The 20330-nt window shown below is 34.7% G+C and overlaps 1 long non-coding RNA gene across 1 annotated transcript; it reads left to right on the top strand.

The window, feature by feature from the left end:
- Window positions 1-10641: 10641 nt before the first annotated feature.
- On the top strand, window positions 10642-16060 carry LOC140171336 (uncharacterized). The gene is made up of 4 exons (XR_011861585.1): window positions 10642-11333; window positions 12121-12193; window positions 13637-13805; window positions 14682-16060. It is a non-coding gene; the product is annotated as an uncharacterized lncRNA (long non-coding RNA).
- The last annotated feature ends 4270 nt before the right edge of the window (window positions 16061-20330 follow it).

Below are 20330 nucleotides of genomic sequence, written 5' to 3'. Positions count from 1 at the left end.
ATTGAGAAAAACCTCATAATTGCTAATACCTACTTCCGAAAGAGGAATGGAAAGCTGTGGACGTACATGAGCCCAACGGGAAGCAAATATCAACTGGACTATGTTCTGATTCGGAAAAAGTGGAAGAACAGCTTGCTGAACGCTGAAGCTTATAGCACATTTTCCAACATAGGATCTGATCATAGGATTGTATCAGCAAGGATCAGACTAAGTCTAAGAAAGAGCAAGGCTTTGTCAAGAAAGAAACACTACGACTGGAAGGTACTGAGTTCAAACAACAGGTTACAACAGCAATACACAATTGAGGTACGCAACAGATTCCGGCCTCTAGAAGACATCAATGAAAATGCAACCGAGCGATATGAGAGATTCATAAGCGCCACTGCAGAAGCAACAGAGAAGATCATCCCTGTTAGAAAGAAAATCAGGAAGGCGTGCTTCTCAAGTGATCACAGAGTAACAACAGCAAGACAGAAAATCAAGAAGGCTTATGAGACATATCAAGAATGCACAACTGAAGACAACAGGCTCAGTTATAATCAGGCAAAGTCTGAACTAGCAGGAGCCTATAATCAGGCAATAGAGGATGATCTCAACATCAAGCTGAGAGAAGTTGAAATGGCTCATGACAACTGTAAGCACAGTCAGAGTTGGAGACTGATTAATGACATTACAGGAAGAAAATCGTCAATGAGGGGCCAGCTGAAAGGAGACACTCAGATGGAAAGGGTTAACAACTGGTATCATCATTTCAAAGACCTACTAGGAAGTTCCCCAGATATAGAGGGAGAAGATGATACGATAGAGCCCATCACAGATGATCTCACGATTGAGGTTGGTCCTTTTAGCCATGAAGAATACACAAAGGCAAAGACAGCAATAGCAGAGGGAAAGAGTAGTGGAGAAGACGGCATCCCACCAGAAGTCTTAAAGAGATGTGACCTGGATGACCTGGTGCTAGGATTTTGCAACGATGCATTGCTGAAAGAAAGAATGCCTGATCAGTGGTCTATTCTTAACATAATCCCAATACCAAAGTCAGGAGACCTAAGTCAAGGAGGTAATTACCGTGGCATCAGCCTATCCTCAATAGTGGCCAAAACCTTCAATAGGTTGATACTCAACAGGATAAGACCCAAAGTTGATGGACTTCTGAGAAACAACCAGAATGGCTTCAGAGTGGGAAGAACTACTGTCAGCCACATACTGGCTCTTAGAAGGATAATAGAAGGAGTGAAGGCCAAAATCTACCAGCCATTATCACATTCATTGACTTCCGAAAAGCCTTCGACACTATTCACCGAGGCAAGATGCTACAAATCCTCAGAGCCTATGGGATACCAAAACAACTTGTGGATGCCATTGGAAGGACATACAAGAAAACCAAAGCCAAAGTGATCTCCCTGATGGAGAAACTGAGCTGTTTGACATCGTAGCCGGCGTTCTGCAAGGAGATACACTTGCCCTGTATCTGTTTGTGATAGTGCTTGACTATGCCTTGAGAGTGGCTATAGATGGCAAGGAAGAAGCACTAGGATTCCAGCTTGAAAGGAGAAAGAGCAGACGAGTTGGGCCAGAAGTGGTAACCGACCTGGACTTCGCTGATGACATCGCCCTACTGTCAGAAGAGATAAAACAAGCTCAGGAACTGCTGCAAAGGGTAGAAGCATCAGTCGGAAGAGTCGGATTAAAGATGAATGCCACCAAGACAAAGTTCATGTCCTTTAACCAAGATCAGCAAGTTAACATCTGCACAAATAATGGTACAAAGCTAGATGAGGTGAAAGACTTCAAATACCTTGGAGCATGGATGGCTAGCACAGAGCATGATGTCAAAACACGCAAGGCAGCTGCTTGGAGAGCATGCAACAGCCTAAGTAAGATCTGGAAGTCTGCTCTACCAAAGAATTTCAAACTGAGGGTCTTCAGTGCAACAGTGGCGTCTGTGTTAACGTACGGATGTCCGGGACGGATGTGAAGCCTGGACCATAACTCCCAAACTATCTAAAGAGCTGGACGGCTGTTACACCCGTATGCTTAGGGCAGTGTACAACATCCATTGGAAACAGCACATAAGCAACAAAGAGTTGTATGGAGACCTCCCAAGGCTCTCAGAGAAGATCAGAGAAAGGAGAACACGCTTCGCTGGCCACTGTTTCAGGAGCAAGTGTGAACCTGTCGCCAACCTGATAAACTGGGCACCCAAGCATGGAACAAGAAACCCTGGTAGACCACTCCTTACATATGTTGATGTACTCAAGCAAGACACAGGACTGGAAGCATCTGACCTGGGAACGGCGATGCAGGACAGGAGGATATGGAGAGCTGTCGTGGTTCGGGAAAACCACCCGAAATAAGCAAGTAAGTAAGCAAAGCATGGTCACGTGTGTAATGTGCGCATTTTCTATTTACTATAGGCATACGAGGCAAAAATGGGTATTCTCAAAAATCGCTACTGGTTGATATGCAAATCATGTAATGAACATGGCATGTTCAATGAACATTGTTCATGTCATGAACATGGCAACTTACATTCCGATTCTTTTGTTTTGTATGTGGCATGAACATGCCATAAAATTCTCTATCAAGGATTCATGGGTGGTGAATTTTGAACCCATTGAAATGTAATTGACGCCCTTGAATAAAGAATTCATGGGCATGGAAGTAGAGAAAATTTGACATTGACCCTGATTCATGCCCATGAGTTACCCATGAATAAGGAATTTATGGGCATGGAAGTAGAGAGAATTTGACATTGACCGCGATTCATGCCCATGTGTTACCCATGAACATGCTCTGAACACGGCAAGGCTCTGATAACCCATCAAAAATACCCAAATTCACAAAAATTCATGCCCGTTGCTAGCCAAAATAGGGCATGTTCTTGACAAGATCTTGGCATGTTCATGGGCATGGCTCATGCATAAATTTTTGCCTGGAAGGTCCATGTAATAGCCTAGATCTGGTTATTTGTAATATTTACACCAATATGAATTTCCTGATATACCGTAAAACCCCGTCTACAAGCATACATATATAGTGTTTTTGTGGCGCCCTCTACGGAGGCGCGCCACAATATAGGTATGACTTTGTGAAAAGCTTCTAATTTCACTCTTGCTAGATTGACTTCGCAATTGTTTTGCTAAAATTATGCCCAGCTCAGAAATAAAACCACAATTTGCTTGGATTTTATTTTATTATTGTTTTCTGATATGCACGGGATAAAATGGTGAGCGTACATTCTTTGTTTAAAATACAAAATTAGGATTTCTAAAAACACCAAATAAATCCTGACCTTTGTATGCGTTCAACCAGTTTACCGTGTGCCTTAGAACCCGATAGACGGTGACATTTGACCATACACTAGGATCCACAACATGCTCATCTATCATGGGAACAGTTCTTGCACCCTAATACATTTGTACATTAATCCTTTGAAAATTTGGATACACAAACTCATACTCTGCAACTGGAGGTCAAATTTTGCACTATGATTATGTAATTGAGGTTATTGGACTGTGCCATTGGGATGAGACTCTTGTGGTCCATAGTGATAAGATCAATTAACGAGGCCTCTTAAACTGATGGCTTTTGTTTGCTGATTATACCATAGAATCTATATAGCGGTTATTGCCAAAGTTGCAATATCCCAGCAAACACAAAACGTTTTCGACATCATTCACAAAAGGTTATAAAAGGTTGTCAGAAAACGTTTAAATGTCGGGTTATATAAAGGGTATATTAAGGTTACACAAAGAGACGTATAAAAAACGTATAAAAGACGTATAAAGTTGTTTTCTAAAACAGAGTTTTCTCAGTAATCAAACTATCGCAGCGAGTGAAATGTTGGTGCATTGGATGTAGCTTAACATTTTTGTGTGTGTTATATACAAATTATTAGAATAAATTTGAAAATCCTTCGTTTAAAGCATTTTTACCCACCATGTTCACAAGATCAAAAACACGTTCCATGAGGGTTTTTTCAAATGTGCGCTCCGTATAAATCCACACCGAGCGATTGTTTTCTTCTTTTTCGTATTGTATTACAAATCGATCAAAGAAATAATGTTGCCATGGGGAAGAACCAAATACAGTACCGATTAAATTTTAAAAGCCCGTTTTGGGGGAAATTTTGGAGAATTTGCTTGAGAAAAAGCTGGTTTGTGAAATTATCGATATCTTGATTACGAGACGTTAATTTAGACATCTGAATACCTACATTATTTCTCAACATTCTGCCAATTGCTATTCCATTTGATTTTCACTCCAAAATTGAAGTTCGTTCAGTTCGTTCAAAATTTCAGCGCCGACATGCGTGTTTATTCTAAGAGCCATAATGCGGACGCGATTGTAATCATGTATTATTGCATCCAATTATAGTTATATCATCCGCTTTGAGAACAGTCAATTGCATAAGCTGATCTATGGCCGAGTGGATAGAGCGTTGGACTGGGAATTTAATATGAACTATTTTTGTGGGTTCGAGCCTCCGTGTGGCTGAATTTTCTTTTTTTCTTCTCTTCTCTCATTTCTACTTCCTTTCTTTCCTCTTTTCTTTCTCCTTTCTTTTTTCATTTCTTTTTTTTTTCATTTTTTTCATTTCTTTCTTTCTTTCTTTTTCTTTCATTTTCTTTCTCTCTCTTTCTTTCTCTTTTCACTATTTCTTTATTCTTTCTTGCTCCTTTCTTTTTAGTTTTATTTGATTGATTCGCTGAGTGCAGTGAATCGTGATTGATTGTTTTTCACTTTATATAATTCAGGCCTGCTAAGTCTGTCTTGTTGATTTTCATCCCAAATTCGATTTACAAATAATTGCTTTTTGATATTGTTGTTGTTGCCTACCCTTACATTGTAATCAGGGGAATAGCAGCATTGATTTCATCAAAGATATCAAGGCTATAAATTCAAAATCAACACATTTTCCAGGGCGTAGCTTGACGAAGTGCCCCCAATCAATTTTAAAATTTATAAAATCCTTACAAGTGAAAATTGCCGAAAACGGCTTGTGCCACCCCCCCGGCATCCGAGCTCCGGGCACGAGCTAAGCCAAGTTTCATAGCCTTTTCATGTCTTGACCGTGGATCGATATTCTATTGTAAGTAGGCCTACGTCCCGGTACGCTTGTTCATTTTCTGCATGGCTGTTTCTGTTATGAACTTACGCCCTCTGAAATCAAGCGCATGAAAAACTCTCGGCTAACCTTAAGAGTATAAAACGTTTTCATAACCGTAAAAACATTTTTTGATAATCTACTGTTCAGCAAACAAAAATGTTTTACAGAAAACGTTTAAATGTCGGGTTATATAAATGGTATAAAAACGTTTTAATAACATTCTTGAAAACTTGATACAAAACTTTCTAAACATAATGTTATTTTTGGGTTGAAAAAATATTTTGCGAAAAATGTTTGCCCAAAATATTTTCAATAATGTTTTAAAAACGTTTTCATGACCTTTATATAACCCGACATTTAAATGTTATTAAGAGGTTTTGAAAAAAAAACCATTTTAAGAACATTTCTGTGTTTTATTTCAACATAATGTTATTTAAGTATTGACACAATATTTGGCAAAAATGTTTGCAAAAATAGTTTACAATAACATTTTTTGAAAACATTTCAAAATATTGTTGTAGTGTGTTTTCATACAAAACGTTTTAAAACGTTATCATGACCTTTATATAACCCGACATTTTAATGTTATTAAAACGTTTTTACCTAAACCAAAATATAACTTATTTAAAACGTTTTTAAAACGTTTTTGTGTTTGCTGGGATGGTGGCACAATTGGGCGGCAAACTGTATGCAAACAACACGTCATATTAATTAGAGAATAAACGATAGGAATTTTTATTTTGCCTATCCTCTACCGTGTGATAGACGACAGGCAGGTCCAATATTTTGAGTAGTGGATGCCGGCGCAGCCGGTATCCACTACGATAAAAATATCATGTTCTACATTGTTGTATTTTAAAACACTGAAGACCAAAATTGACTAGCTACTACTTCCATGATTGGATTAAGTAAATAACTAAATCCTGTTATCTACCCAGCAATGTTTGCTTATCTTAATAATTGTAACAAACTGTAGTGTAAATGGTATAAGACAGAAAAGGCAAACAGACAGAAATTTAGAGTTTTAAATTAGAGAGTTGACAGGAAGTTGTAAGAGTTAAATTGTTATGGATATGATTGGTGTAAGCGCGAAAATGTTGAATGTCAGATCAAAGTCATCCGAGGTGAATTAAGCAATGTCAATCACAAATTGTTACAGGTCATTTGAGGTGGACTAAGTTTATATTTGGATTGTCAGAACACCTTCCCCAATCAAACACATTTCTCTTGCATTTGATATCTTCTACTCTTCCCTAGAAAAATATTACAGTACCAAATCTACACACCATGGAATTCACCATATCACGTCCAAGTTCACATTGGGCGCCACATTCCTTTTTTAAAGGAATTTTTATTCATGAAAGCTAAATTAATTCGAAACCAGCGTAAATATACCAATACAATAGATTGGTCTTAAAATAATACTTGTTTGTATATGCTTGGATCCGTAATTTATTTGCTCATACTCCATAATGGCGCCTGGATTAATGTAGCTTTCATCAGAAGCACTCTATATGCTTGTAGACGGTATACACAGAGTGTCCTATAAATGTAAACTGATTTAACATGTTTAGGCTAATGACTATGCTTTAATCTGCAAATGAATTAAATTTAGGTTGAATTCCAACAAGCACTTCATCATTTCGCCATAATTTTGACAACATCTAGATAGAAGGTTCAGACTTATTGTTACAGTTGTAGCTGATAATTAGTCAGCTACGAGCCCAAGATATAATAATAGGTCAAGGTTTACACGTTGGCAATGATTTCAAAGCGCATTCAAATTTATACAGAAACAGAAATATGTTTCTAAAATAATCGTTGTAAATAGTCGGCTTTTAAAGGCTCGGATAGCGACGTTTTCACGTATTTTTTGTGGGACTTACCTGAGAGTACATCAGACATATCGAATTGCATTTTGAATACGAGGAATCCCGGGCGAGGAATGTCCTTTTTTGGAGAAAAAAATGTATATCTTCAATATGAAAGGTCAAAATTTTCAATTGGTGGTCGGTTTTCATCCCAGCTACATACACTATTCCTATTATAAACATGTTAATAAACATGGTAGGGGAAAGCGCAGTGATTTATGCGCGCTACCGGATTAAACCCACAAGCCGCAGCACACTTAACTTATTTAGGGGAAAGTGGGGTAATGCCGGACTGTGGGGAATCCCGGACACGTCGATTGCAGCTAAACGGAGAAGGGTGGCACTATTATACTACCTTAGGGTATTAGCTACCTCAAGGTGTACCTCACGTGTACTACTACCAGCGCTTTGGGTCTCGTCTTTCTTTGTGAAAATTACGAAAAAACAGAAATTGTCATTTTCACTTTTTATCTGAAAAGTGATTTATTAGCTGGGTGACAGTTAATGCGACAAGGGACACAGATTAAGTATGGATGAAAATTATGTTTGATACTTGATTGTTAGCTGAGTGTATGAATTCTGGTATCTTAAAAATGGATTAGTAGAACAAGCACTGAAAAAATAAATCGATACCGTGAGGGGTAATCCCGGACACACATGCGTCTCTATACAGATGGGGTAATGCCGGACACTTGTTATTTCGAAAATATAGACAACAACAACAGCCCCCATAGTTGTATGCTTGAGGTAACAGAAGTACCTAATACATTCAGAGGATTATCATCCTACTCCACTTTCCCTTTAGCAACAATCATGTGTCCGGGATTACCCCGTGTCCGGCATTACCCCATCATTTTTTTCCATTTTGTTTTTTAATTATAACTTATTAACTATAGATGTTGAGTTATTATAAACTGGTTACTAGTTAGAACATTACTCCTACTTTGCATTGATATGATTTTCACTGATGAACTTTATTTAATCTTGTACCTGTGTAGCCTTAACGAAAGGTGCCCGGGATTACCCCACTTTCCCCTAATATTAGGCCTATGTATGTGAATTACTTTTGGACTTCTTTGATCTTGCACGAATATCAGAATACTCTCAGCTAAAAGGAAAGGAGATGCGTTTATATTGATTGACGTATTCGAAATTAACCAATTAAACGTTTGGAAAGGTATTTTAGTGGGACATGCAGCTATAGATAGCACATCAGACATGTCGAATTGCATTCTGAATAATACGAAGAATGTCCTTCTGATATCAATAATTCTGATTTTTTTTAAATTCGCAATATAGGCCTAATATAAATTTTATTGCAAATGATTAAAAATTGATATTTTTGATACTTAACAAGATATTGATTTTTCCCCAACAGACACCAATTGTTTTTAGTGTTTTAAGGGGGAAATCCATATCTTCAATACGAATTTCCAATTGATCGTTGGCTTTTCAATCCCAGCTACATACACTTTAAGAACATAATCATGGATTTAGAAAGTTTACTTCGAAGACTGTTAAATATCAAAAATTAAAAAAAATATATCAAAAGTTAATAATTTGTCATAAAATTTGCAACTTCCCGAATTTCAAAAAATTCCAAATTATTTGATATCATCAGGACATTCCTCGTAGGCCCTATTCAGAATTCAATTCGATATGTCTGATGTGGATGTGCTCTCATGTCCCACAAAAATACTGTCGAAACGTTCATACCAGAGCCCGTAAGATTTAATAAACTGAAAATGTTCAACCAGAGAAGATGAGAATCTTCTCATCTTCTCTGGTTCAACTAACCACAGACCACTAACTAATCAGCAGTCTTCGTTGGACGTCCAGAACGACCACACTGTTAAAAATGAACGTTAATTTACAGGGAAAAAATACAATTTTTACCGTTTTAAAACAATTTATATACAAAAATACGGTGAAAAATTAGGAATTTTACATTTTCCTGTATATGTAATGTTTTTATCAAATATCCCATTTTTTACGATACAATATACAAAAAGTAAAAAATAACTGTAATTTTAATGCAATTTACTGTTTATTTACAAATAAAAACATAATTTTGAACGTTTTCTTACAGTTTCTTTTAAAAGTACATTACCGACACTGTTAAAAATCGTCAGAATGTTAATTTGCAGGTAAAAATACGGTTTTTACCATATTTAAACAAAGTTTACACAACATTATGGTCAATAACCGTAAATTTACAATTTCCCGTACCATTAATTGAAGTGACAGTTAATTTACATGCAAATTAACAGTTTGTCCTGTTTTAAAACAATATATACAAAAAAAGACGTTAAAAAATCAGCAATTTTACGTTTTCCTGTAAATGTAATGTTTAGTTTATTTTTTTACGATACAATATACAAAACTAAACAAATTACTGTAATTTTAATATAATTTTCTGTTTATTTACAAATAAAAACATACGTTTGAACATTTTCTTACAGTTTCTTATAAAAGTACATTACGACACTGTTAAAATCGTTAGAATGTTAATTCACAGGTAAAAAAACGGTTTTTTACAATATTTAAACAAAGTTTACACAACATATTATGGTCAATAACCGTATATTTACAATTTCCCGTATCACAAATAAGTGAAAGTTAATTTACATGAAAATTAAACAGTTTGTCCCGTTTTTAAAACAATTTACACAAAAAAGACGCTAAAAATCAGCAATTTTACGTTTTCCTGTAAATGTAATGCTTAGTTTATTTTTTAACGATAACAATATACAAAATTAAACAAATGACTGTATATTTAATGTAATTTACTGTTTATTTACAAATAAAAACATGCGTTTGAATGTTTTCTTACAGTTTCTTTTAAAATTACATTACAGACACTGTTAAAATCGTTAGAATGTTAATTTACAGGTAAAAATACGGCTTATACCATATTTTAACCAATTTTACACAACATCATGGTCAACAACCGTAAATTTACAATTTCCCGTACCACAATTGAAGTTCAACGTTAATTTACATGAAAAATTAAAAGTTTTTCCCGTTTTCAAAACAATTTATATACAAAAAGACGCTAAAAAATCAGTATAATTATACGTTTTCCTGTCAATGTAATGTTTCGGTTTTTTACGATGTAATGTGCAAAATTAAACAAATGACTGTATATTTAATGTAATTTACTGTTTATTTAAATATAAAAACATGCGTTTGAACGTTTTCTTACAGTTTCTTTTAAAAGTGCATTACTAACACTGTTAAAAATTGTTAGAATGTTAATTTACAGGTAAAAATACGGCTTATACTATATTTGAACAAATTTTACACAACATTATGGTAAACAACCGTAAATTTACAATTTCCCGTACCACAATTGAAGTTCAACGTTAATTTACATGAAAAATTAACAGTTTTTACCGTTTTCAAGACGCTAAAGTCATCAATTTAACGTTTTCCTGTCAATCTAAAGTTTAGTTTGTTTTTTTTAACGATACAATCTGCAAATTTTTTATAATTTAATTTTAATGTAATTTATTGTTTATTTACAAATAAAACATACGTTTAAACCGTTAAAATATTAGTATGAAGTTAATTTACAGGTAAAATATGACTTTCACCATTTTTTTTTTTTTAATTAACACCATCACTGTTAAAAATATCAAATTAAATCATAATATAAATGTGAATTGATCCTACCGCAGGTAAAAACACATAGGACCCTAATTGTTTTTCAACATTATACTTCACTTTTTAAGTGTTTTGAGATATATTTTCATAGTTTTATAGAAGCAAACTATTCCGTTATTTTACGGAACATTCCGGCAGCAGGGTTACGGAACATCCGTAAATTGTAATTTATTCATTCCGTAAAACTTATTCATTAAAAATACAGAATAAAACGAGGTTTCTTACGGAAAATATTCCTTAAAAATACAGAATATTCGTAATATTCCGTAGAGTTTTAACGGTAAATATTCCAAACAACTCGGAATCATTCCGTATTTTTACGGAATTAATGTTATTTTACAGAAAAAATATGGATGTTCTGGTAAATCCGTAAATTTACAGAAACAAACAAATAAAAAATGTATTTTCTTTTTTGAAAACCCGTAAGTTCACAGGTCTCCTGTAATAATACTTTATAGACCGTTTTCCCTGGGTAATTATGCATAATTGATTGAACTGAGGATGCGCTGTTAGTATCAGAATACCGCATGCAGAGGAGCAGCCCCCGGGGAGTAGCCGTTGCGCGCTGTAATGAGACGTATATCGGCCGATAGGACTTGAAGAAGACGACCGTGGCGTCGAAGTGTTTTACTTTGATAAGTTTGCTAGATCGCTTCTTTGCTGGTCAACTTTAACAGAGACAGGCAAGTAAACGCTAGTTGTTTTAGTTCACATGGTTTAAGTGCATGGTACGATCTAAATGCCCATGTACCGGTACCATAGATCAATGCTTATCTTTCTGTGGGTCATTTGGGTCAAAAAATCAGTATAATTATACGTTTTCCTGTCAATGTAATGTTTCGGTTTTTTTACGATGTAATGTGCAAAATTAAACAAATGACTGTATATTTAATGTAATTTACTGTTTATTTAAATATAAAAACATGCGTTTGAACGTTTTCTTACAGTTTCTTTTAAATGTACATAGAGGGCACACTAGTGAGCTGTGAGCAAATTGCATATAATAATGCTTTAATTACAGTCAATGGAAGATTTAAGAATCTACAAAAAGTAATATCTGATAATTAGGAAAGAAGTACCTTTTTTCCTCTGGATTGATATTATATCTTTCCCCAGAGACGTGGCTGGTGCATAACATTGAAAAAAAACACCTACATTCAAATAGTGCTTTTTTTTTAGAACTGGCAACCTTTGTATACTAGGACAATACTCTTCCCAATAAATTGAGCTACAATATTATGTTGTATCATTTAATTTGCAAGTTTAGTTTCAAAACGCTGTTTGTCGCATTCCTAGTGAAAGGCATTAGAATTGATTTTTTTCCTTTAGCTTTTTTTCAGTGCTGTGAAGTGGCCACATTTCAGGGAGAGATTATTTAAATGTTCGATATCAGATCATGTACACATTGATACCATTGCTACTTTGTAATTATGTTTTACTGAACTTGATTTTCTTTTATATTTCAAATAGACCTTGACAAGTACTTCAGCTTCTACCATTGAAACACTGGAGTTACCGGCAACACCTTGTCTTGTTGCCCATGGTAAGTTCTATTCATTGTGGCTTTATTGGCTATCGATTATCACTTACACTCTCAGAAAAAGGGGGTGCCAACTGAAACATTTTTTGTCCAGTATATGGAACCCTGGCTATTGAACCCTCAAAAAAGGTTACAGAAAATTCAGGAACCCTTTAAGGTTCTATAGCTTGTTACATTAAGAACCAATAAAGGTTCCCTAGAGTGTCTTAGTGGTTCCTTTTAGAACCTTAAAGGGTGCCATATAGAGGACAAGTGAAGAACCCTTTTAGAACCCTTATTTCTGAGAGTAGTCTAAAAAATAAGCTCTAAAATCAATTTGCTTTCTACCTTTAAAAATTTGTAAAGACAATTGACTTAGCTCATTGAGAGGTTAAATTGACATTTTAATAATCTTTGAATTACATTTTTCTGGAAAGTACCTAAATTTTTGCACATTTGATTTTTATCCAGCAAAGAGCAAAAACCTGGTCATGAAACTTTGGGAATAAATGAATAAGCATAGAAATTCTCTTGTGGATTTTTGCAACAAACACTCATAATCCAGTCAGGAAACACTTAGGCCTAACTGACAAAAGCCAAGAAAGATCATTTTCTGAACTAAATATATAGCCTGACATGTCAGTATTGCTTTAGCTTAAAACATAGGCCTAGTAGCTAAAAGGAGGTTTAGAAGTTAAGTTTTATTCATTATCACCCAATATAAAGTTGGAGCCAATCTTGGTTGCTAATTGTGTCAGTTCATAAATTAATTCAATGTAATTTTGAGAGAGTAATCAAACTGCACAGATGCCAGTTCATCAGTTAAGGACATACTAGCCCTTCAAATGAGACAAACTTGTAATGTAAACATAATGTTGTCCAACCAAGTTACAGGTAGATCCAAAATATGTAATTTTGTCATAGTTTTAAATCAGTTTGTTTTAAATTTCTTCTACACTTGAAGGAAAATAGTCACAGATTTGAATTCCTCATCAAATTTTCTTTCAGAAAAAGTAGTACTTTTACTTGGAAACAATAATCGCTTTGGAATTTATTATTGTTTTCAATATGAAATCATGTGCGAATGCTTAAAGGGACAGTCAGAGATCTGCGGGTCAAGGTCAAACTTTTTTTCACACATACCTTTTTTTTTTTTTTGCTTGTTGGGGAAGGTTAGCCTGAAAAGGAATCTTGCACAAACTATACAGTTTGTGAACGAGAGTCAAATCTTTATTTTCTGATGCGCGGGCATCAGAAATTCGCCATAGAAGCCTATGGAACAATGCAATGCACACAATATTGCATAACTTCTAAACGGAAGGTCAGACTTGGCTAAAAGTTTGGAATTAAAGTGATACCTATTAAAAGGGGATGTTGAATCTCTGTACAATCACTGACTGTCCCTTTAACTGGCATTCCTTTCATTGTGTGTATGCAATGCATTTTATCTTTCTTTACTTTAAATAGGAGATTCACCATTTGACACTAACAAGTTCTCACTGACAATAAATGGGAAGGTAGTCATTGATCTCATCACCAACCAGCTGTCAGCATTGGCCCTGTGGTTCTCTACATTCTACGTCTTTAACTTCGAGTACCCTGAGAATATCGGAGCAACATTGGAATTTATTCAGAGGTAAGATTATATATAAGGATGTTTATTTCTCTGCTTCATTTGCTTTGAGGTGTTGTGTGATGTGTTTTTCATTATTAACATTTTGTACCGCCTAACACATTATGGATTGGATGAACTGAGGGTGCAAGAAGCTATTTCACAATTTATTTGAAACTTTTGCAATAATTTTGAAACTTTTATAATAGATTTGAGGAGTTTTATGTAAAATGATCATAGGAATTCAAATAATGTGTCATTCATTACTGGTTTCATTGTACATGTACTATTGTAGCCCTTGTAGCTTTTTAATTATAATAACAATGATGAAAACTAAATAATGTGCATATTTTGATTGCTTCCAATGTCTGATGATATTTTTTTAATAGTATTTAGTAATGCTGGAAACAAGTTAAAATATTCATTTTATTATTGGCAAATATGCTGTATAGATTTCAACAACAGTTCAAATGGACAAATTGCTGTACCTGAATCCAACCTTAACATTAAACAGAAACACCTGAATCATGTGATCATCAATCAGTGTCAGTTGATGTGTATGGGCCTGTAACTAGTGGGAAAATCATAATTTGTAGAGTGGTTAGTCCACAGTAGGTCAAAAATGTTAAAATTATACAGTCCTTCAAAATAAACTAATATGAAAAATCCATGTAGTGCATAAGTTTCAACTTAAATACCTTTCGTTGTAATAATTTAGTGCAAAACCCTTTTGATATATGAATGAACCATATTCTTAGATGTTTGTGACTTATGTTAACAGCATTCAATGTCTATGAAAATCTTTTACATAGAATATTATTCAATAATAAAAACTACAAATTACAATGTATTGTCACTGATATTGAATGAACTGATATGAATGTATGAATTTGATTTCAGGTGCTTCCTTGGCATCAACCCTAGTCAAGGGTCCAAGAGAAGTAAAAAGAAAGGCAAGAAGACAGCCGTTCATCCACAAGTCCTCCAACTATGTAACAAACTGAAAGACTTTGAAAGTGATTGGCTATAGACTTTGAAATTGAACGGATAAAGGAAGCTATATCTTATCATCTAAATCATCAGATGTCGAATTGATGTTTACTGTTCTGAATTATGTATTCTGTTCAGAGTAGGTTGTTGCATATATCTATATCAACAATTGAGAAATGTGACTGGTTACTAGAGCTATGATTGGGTTCAAACTTCGGCAATCGTGAAACAAAAGTGCTGGTTCAATATTGCGCCACTGTTTATTGTGTAATACACGAACAATACGTGGTCGAACCAGTTGCAACACACCAGTTGCCCAAGTAGCCAATCATAGTGAGACTCGCAAATAAGGGAGCTAAAAGTATTACAAATGAACTGATAGTTCACCAGTGAGAGACATGGGCTACTCTATGGCAAAACTCAAGACAGATTGATAATTCCACTCAAAACTAATTGAAAAGTGATCAATGCTTTTTGTCTAGCATTACTGTGATTAGTTCTACAGTACCGTACCATTAATCATGTTAATTGTACAGACTAGTGACCAGGAGATTCTGGGTTCAAATCATACCACCAGCACATTGCTTACTTATGGAGTGAGTTTGGGTTGGGACTTGGCCTCTGTCATCAAGTATTTATTCTAGACTTTGTAATCTGTTTAAGTCATGGAGTATTATGAAGATACCAAGGAGTATTCAATGAACAAATTCCAAGAGTGGAATTCACAGTGCAGGCCTATACACGATTTTCTATGTTTGAGTTTATATTTTTGGCCTCACAAAAAGTTTGTGAAAGTTTTAAGGGGGAGCCGACCCTTCGTGCACCTAGCGGTACTACTCTAGCCTGTATTGTGAAGAATTGGGAAAGGCTAGAAAATGAAAGTTGCTATGAATATAGCTAAGGTTTTTGCCATCCTTCCTATGTAGTTTGATTTTGTTTAGCTTTTATTGATTTTCGCATATAGTGTCAAATGTTCAAAACTTTTGTTTTTCGAACATTTTACACTCTCGAAGAAAATTTGTAAAAGCTAAACAAAATCAAACTTCATAGACATGATGATGGTAATCTTGGCTATAGTCATGGTAACTTTGGTTTTTGTAGCCCTTCCCAATTCTTCAGAATATAGTCAGGAATACTGTTAGTAATTAGGTGCATGAAAAAAAAACGCGAAGGGTCAGCTCCTCCTTAAGTTGATGAAAATATAAAAGATATCATTAAAAAGATACCAAGGAGTATTCAATGTACAAATTCCAAGAGGGAATTCACAGTGCAGGCCTATACATGATTTTCTATGTTTGAGTTTATATTTTTGGCCTCACAAATTATATGAATTTAGTGTAAAGTTGATAAAAATATCAAAATAGCATTAAGAAGATACCAAGAAGTATTCAATGAACAAATTCCAAGAGGGAAATTCACCATGCAGGCTTATATACATGATTCTCTATGTTTGAGTTTATATTTTTGGCCTCACAAATTTTGTGAAAGTGTAAAGTTGATAAAAATATCAAAAATAACATTAAGAGGATATCAAGAAGTATTCAATGAACAAATTCCAAGAAGGGAATTCACAGTGCAGGCCTAGGCCTATACATGATTTTCTATGTTTGAGTTTATATTTTTGGCCTCACAAATTATGTGAAAGTGTAAAGTTGATAAAAATATCAAAAATAACATTAAGAAGATATCAAGAAGTATTCAATGAACAAATTCCAAGAAGGGAATTCACAGTGCAGGCCTAGGCCTATACATGATTTTCTCTGTTTGAGTTTATATTTTTGGCCTCACAAATTTTGTGAAAGTGTAAAGTTGATAAAAATATCAAAAATAACATTAAGAAGATATCAAGAAGTATTCAATGAACAAATTCCAAGAAGCGAATTCACAGTGCAGGCCTAGGCCTATACATGATTTTCTATGTTTGAGTTTATATTTTTGGCCTCACAAATTATGTGAAAGTGTAAAGTTGATAAAAATATCAAAAATAACATTAAGAAGATATCAAGAAGTATTCAATGAACAAATTCCAAGAAGGGAATTCACAGTGCAGGCCTAGGCCTATACATGATTTTCTATGTTTGAGTTTATATTTTTGGCCTCACAAATTATGTGAAAGTGTAAAGTTGATAAAAATATCAAAAATAACATTAAGAAGATATCAAGAAGTATTCAATGAACAAATTCCAAGAAGGGAATTCACAGTGCAGGCCTATACATGATTTTCTATGTTTGAGTTTATATTTTGGCCTCAAATTATGTGAAAGTGAAGTTGTTGAAAATATAAAAAATAGCACGTTATTTATATTGCTATTGCTATTTGTGTCAATTCATATCAAAACGATGGACTTGGTCTGAGAATAAGAAATCAGATACTCTTAGTTAATCATCAAGGCCTACTTTTACTTATATTTCACTTCCTAAAAATGCTACCAAATTTGTAATAATTAAATGCTTATTTACTTAGTTAGGCCTACACAGGAAATAAGTCAACTTAAGCTGCGTTCTCACATGTATTTAAATCCAGGTTTATCTTTATCACCTATAAATCCGCTGCAATTAAAATAAATCCGATAGAATCTCTGCACGTCCAGACAGTCAGGTTTAGTGCCTAAATCCAATAAGCTTAAACCCGGGTTTAGACTATGTGCTATTTGAGCATATTTCCTTAGAACTTTCGATTATACGAAATGTACAAGTGTGCACATGACAATTTTCGATGTTTTATCTTCAAGTTCAAAGCAATACTTTGGCACGAAAATACCCGTTGTTGAAATTCGAATGATATAGGCCTACAGCATGATGAAAATTTGCCCTTTCCTCTGCTGCCCCGAATAGCTAAAAACGTTGACCGTGACTTTTATATAGTAGGGGCCTAACGCGATCAAAATATGAAACATGAAATTCTAAAATTTATAACTCAACTCGTAATACCTGCTTCCATCATGAAATCGGCACCCTATAGGCATAATACATGTAATAGAGTTCGCTTCTATCTAAACTGCGTAGTTCAATGGGCATTATGTTAGTTTTTACCCCTTAAACCCGACAGCTCTACGAACACCGTTCATACACAGCGGATTTAAGCTTAAACCCGCTACTAACCCTGGTCAAAAGCAGGGTTAAATTGGCGGATTTAGGGCTCGATAAATCTGCTAGACTTAAATCCGATGATCGTTCAGACAGCAATTTAAACCCGCCGCTAAATCCATCTGAATTTAAACCTGGGTTTAAATGTCTTAAACCTTACTGTGTGGACACGACTAATCTTTTTAATTTCATTTTTCATACTCTGTATTATTGTACCAAAAGTCGTTTTGATATAGACTGACAGATTTACATGTATATTGATACATTGTATTTGTTGCATGTGTAAGTTTCGAGGGTTTAGTTCAACAAAGGGCTCTCTGCATTTTGAGGAAACCAATGTTTATAAGATTTTACTGATTTTGTTCATCTGTTTGTTGTTGTTTATCTCAGCTGTGCTGATTAATAAACAGATTGTGAAAACACCTTCGTGTGATTTGTTGTTTATTCCTTTTCAAATTAGTTTGCTGAGTACTCACAGCATGAATGTGTTACGAAGGCATGATTTATAACAATTAATGATCAGTCAACAACTTTAATTTTCAGATGTTTATTTACGTTACCTGTAGCAACGTCTGCAATTAAACGTAAATAAACTAGTTTGTATTGTAAATTTTGCAGTACAAACCTGTGTTTACGTTACTACCTGGAATATACAAATTGAATGCGAAATAACGGCCTCACGTGGAATATACAAATTGACTGAAATAACCGCCTTCAACGCTATTTTACAGTACAATAGTTTATTTACGTTACTCCTGAAATAACGTCTTCAATGCTATTTTTTACAGAACAAAAGTTTATTTACGTTGCTACCTAGAATATACAAATTGACTGTGAAATAACGACCTGACGTGGAATATACAAAGTGACTGTAAAATAACCGCCTTCAACGCTATTTTACAGTACAATAGTTTGTTTACGTTACTCCCTGAAATATACAATTTTACTATGGAATAACATTCTGCCACGTTTATTTACAGTAGAACTGAAATTATACACGATCTCAGTAAAATAACATCTATCATGTATGTTCACGCCAACTGTTAAATAACATTAAAACATCGTTTGTTGACATTGTCAAGCGTCATTTTACCTAAAATGTTGTTAATTAAGAGATAGTATAGTGTTATATTACGGCTGAAGATGGCATTTATACTGCCCAGATACTCCAAATAACGGGTCATTTATGTAGAAAGTACCATAAAATAACACTGTTATCGTTAATTAACGTTGTTATTAGAATTTAAGGACCTCTTAAAAAACGTTAAAAGTCGTATTATTGCATTATTCCACTGTTAATTTACCAGTAACGGGCACGAAGGAAAAAAACCCGGTTTTTTAGGAGAAAACGTACAACCGTTAAAAAATCAAACGAATTGTTCAATTAACGGTCAATTCTTGTTTATGGTTGCTGTATTTTACCGGTAAAATACCGGCGTCCCAGCTGCCAGTATTTTACCGGTAAAATACAGCAACCGTCAAACGAATTGTTCAATTAACGGTCAATTCTTGTTTACGGTTGCTGTATTTTACCGGTAAAATACTGGCAGCTGGGACGCCGGTATTTTACCGGTAAAATACAGGTTTTTTTCTAACAGTGCACGCGCGTTTGGAAAGGTATTTTTAGCCGGGATTTTTGGTTTGACATGGTTAGTTTGGATTCGTATGTAAACGTGTGATGTCCGTATTATTTCATGTGACGTAATATTATTAAAGTATTATTTTATTTGGCACTTCAACATGTTCGGTTTGAACAATTTACGAAAATAGTAGACCGTTCCCCGTCCCTCACCCCCCCCTTAAGTTGCCCTCTCCTCCATGGTACAAATCAGATTTCCCCTCAACTCAGACCCCCCCCAAATGGATTCCACTCTCACTCCTATGGTGTATTAAAAGGTTGGGTCAGATTTTTCATATTCTGCTTTCTATCCAAATTTTGAGATGTACGTAGCGGCATTTATACCGTCGTGCCCTCCACTCCCTTTAAAGAAATGGAAAGCAGACAACAGCGCCATCAATTTGGAAATGATTTGTGTCCATTACAACAGTGATGGCGGTGTTGCACTTGAAGAATTGATGGTCGTAGAATTAATTAATAGCTTGTAAGTTGTATGTAATACATCATTCTACCCAATTACAGAATGTATTTGAATAAATTGTATTTTGAATTCTGCATATGTTGCCTTGTCTCGTTTTGTCTTGTCTTCACATCAAAATTTTGTCTTTCTCCGTGTCCCCCGCCGTGTCCTTGTCTCTGCACTATAAATTATACTGCATTCAATATTATTATTGAGTAATAAAATCATTTATATATTTAGTTTGCCCACTATGCTTATCTGGCTTATATGCATTTAAATCATTTACTAATATTGTGTATCATGTAAAATAAACTGATATTGAATGTGTTTTTCTTTCTTTGCTTCTTTCCCCCCGAGCATTCCGAGCAAAATATTATAAATTGGTACACTTTAA

This window comes from Amphiura filiformis, chromosome 15, assembly GCF_039555335.1.
Source record: "Amphiura filiformis chromosome 15, Afil_fr2py, whole genome shotgun sequence".
In the NCBI taxonomy this organism is placed as follows: Eukaryota; Metazoa; Echinodermata; class Ophiuroidea; order Amphilepidida; family Amphiuridae; genus Amphiura; species Amphiura filiformis.
This window is presented reverse-complemented; position numbering and strand designations above follow the sequence as displayed.